The sequence below is a fragment of the Amblyomma mixtum genome, chromosome 8 (assembly GCF_055824585.1).
Source record: "Amblyomma mixtum isolate Tamu chromosome 8, ASM5582458v1, whole genome shotgun sequence".
NCBI classification, from domain to species: domain Eukaryota; kingdom Metazoa; phylum Arthropoda; class Arachnida; order Ixodida; family Ixodidae; genus Amblyomma; species Amblyomma mixtum.
The window spans coordinates 100555989-100566181 of record NC_143019.1 but is presented as its reverse complement, the minus strand read 5'-3'; positions in this window follow the sequence as shown (position 1 = coordinate 100566181).

Sequence of the window (10193 nt, the reverse complement as noted above, 5' to 3'; positions counted from 1 at the left end):
TAAAATTGCATTGAAATCCCGTGAGCGAAAAAAAGTGCTTCGTCTGTCTAGCATCAGGCAGGTTAGGCTGGTCGCCGAAAGGGCGGAAAAATACTCTTGCGCGGCTAGCAGCGTTCATGCAGAATATTGTCTAGCATGCTGTCAGCAACCAGCACCAAAAGAAACTGGCCAGCTGCGACCGAATATCAACTGCTGCTTTTACTGCCGGCGGCTTATGAACGGCGGCTTACCTCACCAATTGGCGCATTTTCCCTTCCAGTAAGTCAATCATTTAACAAAAATGCTGCGCTACACTTGCACAGTTTTTCTCCACCATTGAAATAAATTCGCTCTACTTGAAGATTCCGCGCCATTGCATAAAAAACGTTACCCTGGACTGTCATGCAGGGCTCAGTATAGCAGGAAGTTGGGCTAGTTAGTAACGACCCCTCTAAAAATAGGGCGCAAAAAACACGAAAAACACAGGGAGAACAGGGCGAACAGGAGCGCCCGTCCTGTAGGACCGGTACCTTAGGCACGAACTCGAATCACGTTTGAAGCACAAAACCTCGCGGCTGTATATATGCGTAGCGTAGCGCATTAATAATTTACTGGCTGTGCGATGGTGCAGCAGATGTGGCCACATACTGAGTAGCCATGCCTAGATTTTGAGAATAACGCAATGCTAACATAACATTTGTCTGCAGTGGAATACTGGCTGGGAAGTTAATAATTAGGCCACCTGCCAACCATTTGGCAGGTGGCCTTTAGAGGGAGTTCCACTCCCCACATGCTACCGGCTAGGACAACGTACAGACCGAAACGGTGGCTATAATAACTCATCGGTGGTAATGGAACACCTGCTATAAAGAAGCACCAGCAACCATCACACATCTGCGAAAATGAAAGACCGACGACAGCAAATCGGTAAGGACATTTCAGGTAGAGTTGGTAGTGACTGGGCTCTAGTAATTATAGTGGCTTAGGGAAGGTTTAGGCAGTGGCCATGGTCGCTGTGGTAAGTTTGTGCTGCAGAGTGCTGAACGACCACACAGACAAAGGGAAAGTAGAGAAGATTGCTCTCGCATTTCCTCGCATCAATTGAGATCATCACCCCCATTGTTTTTTTTTCTTGTACAGCGCTGGTGTCTGCTTCTGAAAAGCCAAGTTGCGTCCCTCACAGCCGACAATACCCACAATAATCCACCACTTATGTACAAGAATAGGCACAAATTACAATTGTTACTGTTTTTCATTTTTGTACCTTTACAAGTGTGAGCAGCCGTTTGTAGTAACCCAGGCGATACCTCAAATAAGCGAAAAGTGTACGTGATTTAGCATTTTAAGATCTCATAACGTTCGATTTTACCGTTACATTGCTGTTTTCAGTGAGATACTGTTCAGCTGTGAATATAGTTTTACTCATTTGCTTGATGATTCTGAAGAGGTTAAAAGGTGTTTTAGTTAGGAACGCAAAAACAGATCGGAGATTACATACCTTGATGCAGTTCATTGCTATTCTTCATTTTTAATCTTTAATATATTCCTGTGCTCCTGCAGTAGGCACAGCGACCAAAAGAAGCAGGATTGTAGCCACAGGTGCATTCATCGTTTATGTCATAACAGTGATGCGAACTGCGTTTTTTTCTTTATCAACCAACCTCAAGGCATGCATAGCAGTGTGCTCATTGATGAAGCCATCGGGCAGCATAGCTCCGCGCTTTTCGCCTTGAACGCACGCATATCGCTCACATTCTTTCTTTGGAGCTACGTTGTCTAAGAACGCGACGTCTACGTCGACAGCGTTTTCTATGTTATATTTCCGGTGTAGTATTATCGATTAGTATTTGATCTGCATTTACGTAGGACCACACGCATGGGTGTCCAATGATATGAGTTCTCGACAGCTTCCGCTTAGATGGAACCTCTCACTCCGTTGGTGATAAATACGACTGATAGGAGAATCGAACGCCGAAACACTTCACGCGTAAACATCACCTTGACAGCTATTATGATATAACTCCCAAAAATCCTCTTTTATAACCTCGCTCCACAGGAACATAGTTTGCTCCTTTTTTCTCTTAATTTCTTCATACTCCTGCCCGGAAATTATGCGCGGCGGGTGTTCTACAGGGAGAAGGAAGAAAAAGTGGAATGTTCACTAACACAGCAGGATGCAAGATATACAGCGAAATATGCAGTGTCAAGTACAGAATACAAACGAATTAAGATAACATGGAAATATTGCACAATAAATGGATTTGATAATACGCAATGTTAGGCGGACATAATGGAACAGCAGTTTACGGAATGATGTTAACACACCGCAGCATTTCATGTAATATTATGGTGAATGTGAACCAAGTTAAGCCGTCGCTAAAACGTCCACAAGCACGGCATCCTTTCGCATTCTTAACAGAAGAACATTTTATTAGCCATAGCGCGTCCACCACTGCTCCCCCAAGCCCAGAACGGAAGTCATTAGCCTAAATGAGTCATAGCCCAAATGAAGTCATAAAACTGCGTCTTATTGCTTTTTACTGGCTCGCTTCGCTCTATCCAGAAAAAATTTTACAATTTAGTTAACCTTGATGCTTCCCCCGAAGGTGTACACCGGCCACACACAAATATTGCACTGGGTGCTTTAAGTTCCTCGATATAGATTTTTTCTGTAAAAGCTCTCCAAGGTATTGGCCGCTGTGTGTGCGGGTGTATTGTGTGACAAAGAAGGCGTCATACTGACGTCTCTGCTCTTTGTAGACTTCTAGGGTAATATCCCTCTACTCACAGCGAGCTGCTATCTGAATGTGCTGCAGCCACAGGAGCTGTTTACTAGCAAATCGTGATACTCTGCAAATTTAAAGCTGATGGCCACTGCAGCTATGACTGAGTCCTGGTGCCTGTGTTAATGCTAAAAATAAACACCGTTGTAAAAAAAAATAGCTAAGAACACAACTCTCCAACAAATTCTTACCAACTAGCCGCATTTCGCGCTGGACCCGAAGAAAACTTTCATCGAACTTCCCAAAGGTTGGCTCGAACGAAGAGTAAAATGTTGAGAAAAAGAGACTTTTTTTTGGCTTTGCACTTCCTGGCGCCATCGGCGGGCAGTTTTAAATGGAAACTTTTGCTTCTACGAGCCCGTCTTCCCAGAGACCCTAACCTGACTCACTCGATCAGAGGCCTGAAACGTCCGGAGGTTCTGACTCGCTATCCTTTCAAATATTTACATTACCTGCCGAAACCAGGATCGGGCAGATGGCCAGCGATAAATCAAAAGTTACGGCGGGCGTGATCCAGCAGTGCTTTTTTTTTTGCTAGAGCAGTGAACGCTGGGCATTGGAAGTGCCATTTCCTCTTGGGAAAGCCCACAAGCTTAGGTGCCAGGCGTTGAAGTTTCCATTTCCTTCTCGGGACGTCTTTCTTCATGGTCACCATATGTGTTTACGCAAGCTCTTTAACTTGTTTTTTTTTCTTTACCACACTTTAATATAGTCGCATTCTTTAAACGCTGTTTCTTGGGCTTAGTTTTAGCACTCTAGCATTGGAAGCTACCGTCCTGTTTAGTCTGGATATCTGCACCTAGCGATCGGTAACATCAAGCCACCGTGTATCAAGACGGGAACAACCTATGAAAAGAAGAGTTGGTGGAAAGAGATAACTACAGAAAAATGGAACCTTAATTTTATTTCTTGTGAATTACTGCCCGAATGAAATACTGTGATTTTTATTCCTGTCCTCTTCAAGTATAGGGACGAATGGTAAAGTGAAACGGCGAGTTGAGTGAGTTGGTACACTCTTGAGGAAAACAGCGCAGGAACAGGGACAAGAGAAATGAAGACGACGAGACAGGATCTGCGCTGACTAGCAACTGAAAGTTTATTGCACGGAACACAAAAAATACACTATCCAAAACACCAGGAGCACGCATGATCTACGCCAACAACACTGATAAGATGTCAAAATCAGTCATGATGTTCAAAAAACGATATCTCACAGTCATGAACGAGTACGGACGGGGTGCTTACGCATGTATCGCGGTTTTTCTGAATATGAAATGCTTCGCTGATTTTCCTAGTTAATCATTTACAATTTGATATTTTTCTATTGTTCATGAACCTGCGGTGTCCGCAGTGCTCACGGAAAAAGAGAAATGTGCAGCTAAGCGCTATACCCTTTTTCTCTCCTTATAACATCAGGGCGGTACAGCGAACTTCTTATTATATTCGACTTGCTGCACTTAGCTCGAGGCGACGACTGATTATTCGACTCGAAATCACCTCCACAGAACAATGTGAGAACAGTAAAAATCCTCCCACTCTTTTCACCTTCCCCGTAGGCCGAATCCATCAGGTCGAATGATGCGGCTTGTAGTTTCCTGTTCGAAATCTCAAATGCCTAAAATTGAAGATATCCGTTCTCCTTGACTGCTTTAAAAGCCGCGTTATATTAAACTGTGTCGTAATACAGGCGATAGAGACTTTATGAGAAGCGCCAAAAGCGGTTGCATTCCCGTTTCCATGGCGCTGAGATAAGCGCTTTGTTAAGTCTCAGCGCAAGTTTCAAGTTGCGAAAGTTGCTATGCACATTTTTTTTTTTGCTGCGCAGGTGGTTACAATATTATATTATCTTTATCTCGCGGTTAATAGACCAATGGTGGGTAGCAATAAATAGAAGCAGTGCAAATCTATAAATAGAGGCAAATAGAGACTATGGTCATGGAGAAATTCGAGCAGAAAGGTGCCAAAAATGACTCGTTCGTTTAACTTTTCTGGTCCAGTAGTAATGGTAAAAGGAACTGACAGCCCTCCCACCCAAACTTCACCACCTAATGTGAACACCTGCATTGATATCACATAGAGCAAAACTAAAAATTCAGGGGGGCACTTTGTCGAACTAAAGTGCGGTGAGGCGAAAGCCTTAAGCGCGGTGTTGCTGCTTGGGTCACTGATGCGTTGTTAAGATGTTAGGCTTCGCCTAAGAGTGGAACGCGACAACGTCTTGCAACGCTGCCAGGGAGTCCACGGAAAGCCATCGCCCGTTCGGCTTTACGCCTAGCTCCTCGGTAAATTGAATTTTGAGGAAAGGAAATGTATCTGTCTCATATTTCGGTGGACACCTAAACCTCACTGTACCGGGAAGGGAGGAAGATGGGATTGAATGAAGACACCGTATTCACTAGACACGCCTTTGTTCATTCCAAACCATCGAGCTGGCATGGCGGAGTGGTTAGCGTGGTAGACTCGCACTCCGGAGACCCTCGTTCGATTTCCCAACTCGACCAATTTCCTACTCGGTTTTAATTATCTATCTCGTCTCACTAGAAAGGTTGATTAGGCTAATTGGTGTATTAAGAAATTAACTAAACTCAGTCCCACACTCATGGACCATCACTAAACGGTCCCTTTAATTTGTTGCATGGTTACTAGCCAAAGTACAATTGGCCCCGTTTGAAATTCGCGCACTGTGACGTCACAACCATTTCGACCAATTGAAAAGCGTGACATTTCTGTCGACGACTCCTGCTTACAGCGATGAGGCATTCAAGGCTTCCGCCTTAAAATTGTTCTTACCTTGAAGAGCTCAGAGATTTATCACAGGAGCAATAAATTCAATGAAAGCGCAAATAAACTTATCGAGATAACAACGAGCAGTATTTGGTTAACCACCATTGTCGCTACGTTTAGAAGTTCGATTTTATCAATTTTACTTTCCTCCGTTATCGGAAATACCTTCTGAACGCTGGGAGAAAGGTAAAGTATAAGCCTAAAAAAGAAAGTAAGAAATTATTTGAAAGTGTAAGTGAATTTCAGGAATGTGCTTTATAATTTACAAAATTTGAAATCTTCAAACTGCACTTCAGAAACCAGCGCAAGTGTTTCCATATGAAGAAAGGCACAACCTGTCCTGCCTTTTCGCGCAGCGCGCTGAAAATTACAAAGCATGTCTTTAAACCAATAATGACATTTAAATTGTTTTCTCGTGGACGTCGAGTGTAGGATCTTTGTACTTAGTGGTTAAGCAAGCTAGTTTAGCGGGAGGGCAGAAACTTCACGCCGTGGTTGCTCCAATATAACGCTAAATTAAGCAAGGGCTGGAGGCGCCGGAGTTGTTGGTAGTATACACCTGCAGGACCTCTTACGAGCACCCTTTTCAACGGATTTCGTAGAGAACGCTACTCAGCTTTATAACCCGCTACAGCTCCGAAGACCCTAAAATAGATGAAGCCAGGAAACGATAGTTCAGAAACTACAGCAACTGGATTCACCTTTGGTCACTCACTTCTCCAGATATAGCGCTTCCAAAACGCCGCTTCGAATACCACGAACGCCTCAGGATGACCTCATTTAACAAGCCCTACATCACTTCCGTGACAGTCATTATAATCCAGAATAAAAAGATTTTCCACGTGCGAAGCCTGCTAGCAGGCACTGGTCCAACCGTGGAAGAGTTCCACTTTGAGGGGCTTGCACGCTGAGGCCATCAAAGAAGCATACAGGCGTGGACAGAACTGCGCGTCAGCGCCGCCAAGCCGAATCAGCCAGAAGCTCAAAACCGCCGCGCGCACGTACACGCCCCCAACAGGCATGACCCCTCATTGCTCCCCTTCTATTGCATTAGGCCGGCATCAGTGTCGCGCTAATGATGACACCGGTCGGATGGTAGCGCCCTTTGTAGCGAGCGAACATTTTGGAGTGCGCAGACCACCGCCTAGATGCCGCAGATACCGCTAGGGCAAACGCTACCATTATGCCTCTTAATCTGAGACAGCTTTAGGCGTGTTTCCACCGCGAATAGCCTGCATGCTTCGAAGTCTGTTGCCTCAGACTCATTCGCGCCTCGCCATCTACCAACTGTGCTCAAAACATTCCATCTACCGCCGGAGTTTTGGGTTCCTTTATAGCAGTTATCGTTGATTTCCACCTTGCTCCTACGAGGCGCCGATGCAGCGGCCATGCATGAGCCCTGTGTGTCTGTCCTGCAGCACTTTTCTCCTGCGCTAGAATTTGGTCTAGTTCCTCAGCGTAACGAGGAAAGCGCCGCTCCTAGCGCTTATTGCAGCGCCGTCCAGCGTCGCAAGGATAGTCACTGCTCCAAAAGTTGCTGCGTGCTGCTGCTGGGTTGCAACGCTTACATTGTAAAAAAGACCAATGTGTAATTGGCAACAGTAGCAGTGAGGTAATATAGGTGGGACAGAGCAGACGATCGATAGCTGGTGACTGTCGTGGCTCATTCTGTCATTAGATTCGAAGGGGCAGCAAGGTGATTACTTGTGATTTGCTCCGCACATGACAGCGCGATACGCGGCGCACTGTCTCGGTGGCGATAGCCTAAAGCCATAAGAGCAGGGTCCAGTGCAGGGGCGGTGCGCTTGACAAGAGACAAACACGATGCATCCATTGGTGCTGCATCGGCGCCTCACAGCGGCAAGACAAACCATCAGTGATACCTGCAGTAAATTGACACGAAACTGTGGCAGCACGTGAAATGTTTCGAGCGCGTTTGGTTCTTAGCCAGACGCAGACGAGTTCCACAGGCAACAGAAGTTCGAAACACGAGGGTTAGTTGCGGCGTAAACGCGCCTATAGTTGTCTCAGACGAAGCGGACTAATGGTAGAAACCCATAGGCTCTGCTTGTGAGGGCACTGGCCTATGCATTCGGAAAGGCCCTTTCGCGACACAGGGCGTAGCCATCCGATAACAGCACCATCAGTACGACACTGACGCCAGCCGAATGCGAGGCAAACGGAGCAATGAGAGTGCTGCGTCGGGAGGTGGCCTGCCCATGCGTGTGACAATTGTGAGCTTTCGCCCGGCTCGGCTAGGCCGCGCTGACACACAGTTTTTTTTTTAAAAACCCATGAGGGGCTTTAGTTTTTTCTCGTGCAGTGCGCTTAGTTTAATTCTGTCCGCACCTGTACCTCCTATCGCAGCTTCGCGTAGCATTGAGATCACCGTTGCCCATATGCGGTGCTTTAAGCCAGTAGTAGCAGCCGCGGCAAAGAAGGATCTGTGCTGACATTGGTGAAATCAGCGCGAAAGAAGAATCCCGAAGGCGAAAAGAGGAAGTGACAGGAAAGAGCGCTGACTGACAAATGAATTTACTGAGCGAAACTCGCGCAGTATATAGGAAGGCAGTGGCAAAGATAGTCAGATGCAGTCAAGTTCACATGGTGCAAACAGCCATAAAAGCGATAAAAACAAAACAAGGTGATAAAGCTAACAGTGAACTGGATCTCAAAAGGGAAGGTAACAAAATGAAAACTACACTCAATGACTATACACAGTTAATGTCACATGGTGTAAAGAGCCATAAAAGCGATAAAAACATAACAGGGTGAAAAGGCTAAAAGTCACCAGAATCTCAAGGGGATGGTAACAAAAAAAAAATACATGATGACATAAACAGTTGATGACCCTCTTGTCATTGCATGGGTTAAAGATTTTCTCTTTTCCAGGTCTCAATTTACAACTGTCAATAACCGCAATTCGTCTTTCAGCCAAGTACACTCTGGCGTCCCACAAGGAAGTGTGCTTGGCCCCTTACTTTTCCTAATATTTATCAACAATTTACCGGATTCAATTTCTTCCCATATCAGACTTTTTGCTGATGATTGTGTAATTTATCGCAAAATTTATTCTAACACCGATTGCCAATCCCTTCAATCTGACCTTGATTCAGTAACAGCATGGTGCTCAACCTGGCTTATGCAACTTAATCATTCAAAAACTAAATAGATGTCTTTTACTAACCGAATGTCTCGAGTTCAAACAGCATACTCCTTAAATAATACCTCACTCGAGCTAGTCACCACGTATAAGTACTTAGGACTTCACCTTCATTCAGACTTAGCATGGAACCACCATATTAACCTTATGCTTGCATCTGCTAATCGGTCATTAGGTCTCTTAAAACATAACCTAAAGCATGCTCCTCCTCACCTCCGTGCTCATGCCTATACCACTCTAATTCGACCTAAAATTGAATATGCCTCGGCTATTTGGGACCCTTACCAATCTTACCTAATAAATAACATTGAATCATTGCAGAACCGCGCCGTTCGTTTTATTTACTCCGATTATTCACGTAACACCAGCGTCACAGCCTTAAAGAAACGCGCAGGTCTCCAGGATCTATGTCTCCGCCGTAAAATTGCACGACTGTCACTTTTTCATAAGCTTTATCATCATCCATCACTTCATAACGACTTTTTTTCTTCGCCTACTTCGATTTTTGACCGCCGCGATCATCCCTTTAAAGTTAGACGTTTCACGTGCAGAACATTTATCTATGCGCATTCATTCTTACCACGCACAATATCTGACTGGAACACTCTGCCTTCACATATCGCAACCACCACTGATCCTGATAAATATTTTAAACTTATATCTTCAATAACTACTGCTTAACTCTTCGCATTCATTGTTATTTTATTTGTTCATGGCTTCCTTTTTTGCAGGGTTTGTTACTAAAAAGATTCATTGTATTAGTGTTCTATTTGTATTAGTGTTCTGTTTGTATAATAATGTTCTGTTTGTTCAATAATGCAGTAATCTTCGTTCTTTGCCGCGCTGCCATTCTTTTGATTCTTTTGCTTACTTATATGTCATGCAAAGTGCCTTATTTGTGCTTTTGATTGATTCTTTTGCTTACTTATTTCATCCAGTGTGTCTTATTTGTGCTTTTGTTGTTTGTTTTATATTTGTGGTTTTTCTTTTATTCTGTTCAATTGCCTGTGCCCCCCCCCCCCCTATGTAATACCCTCTCGAGGGCCTTTAGGGGTATTCTGTATAAATAAATAAATAAATAAACAGTTAATGTCACAATGTGTAAAGACCCATAAAAACCGATAAAACATCCATAGCAGGTAACAAGGGTAAAACCGATAAAAACTGACGAAATGGAATTGTGGAAAGAATAAAAACTAACTGAATGTAACAACGTATGGCTAATAACATGCACAGACCTTAGCAATAAAACGATGAAACAGTGACACTCAACGATTGAAACACGCGTAGCCAACAATAAAAAATTTAGCAATGTTGTTCCAAAAAGGCAAGTTCACTCCTGTACGATGATTTTGACGGGTCACTGACACATTCCAAGCCCTTTCTTTTTATAAAGAAAGCCTCCTTCAACTCCCGGGCTACGCTGTCTCTACTCCTATCAAGAACAACAGTTTCGCGTAATCGAGGCATGCATTTACACTCCT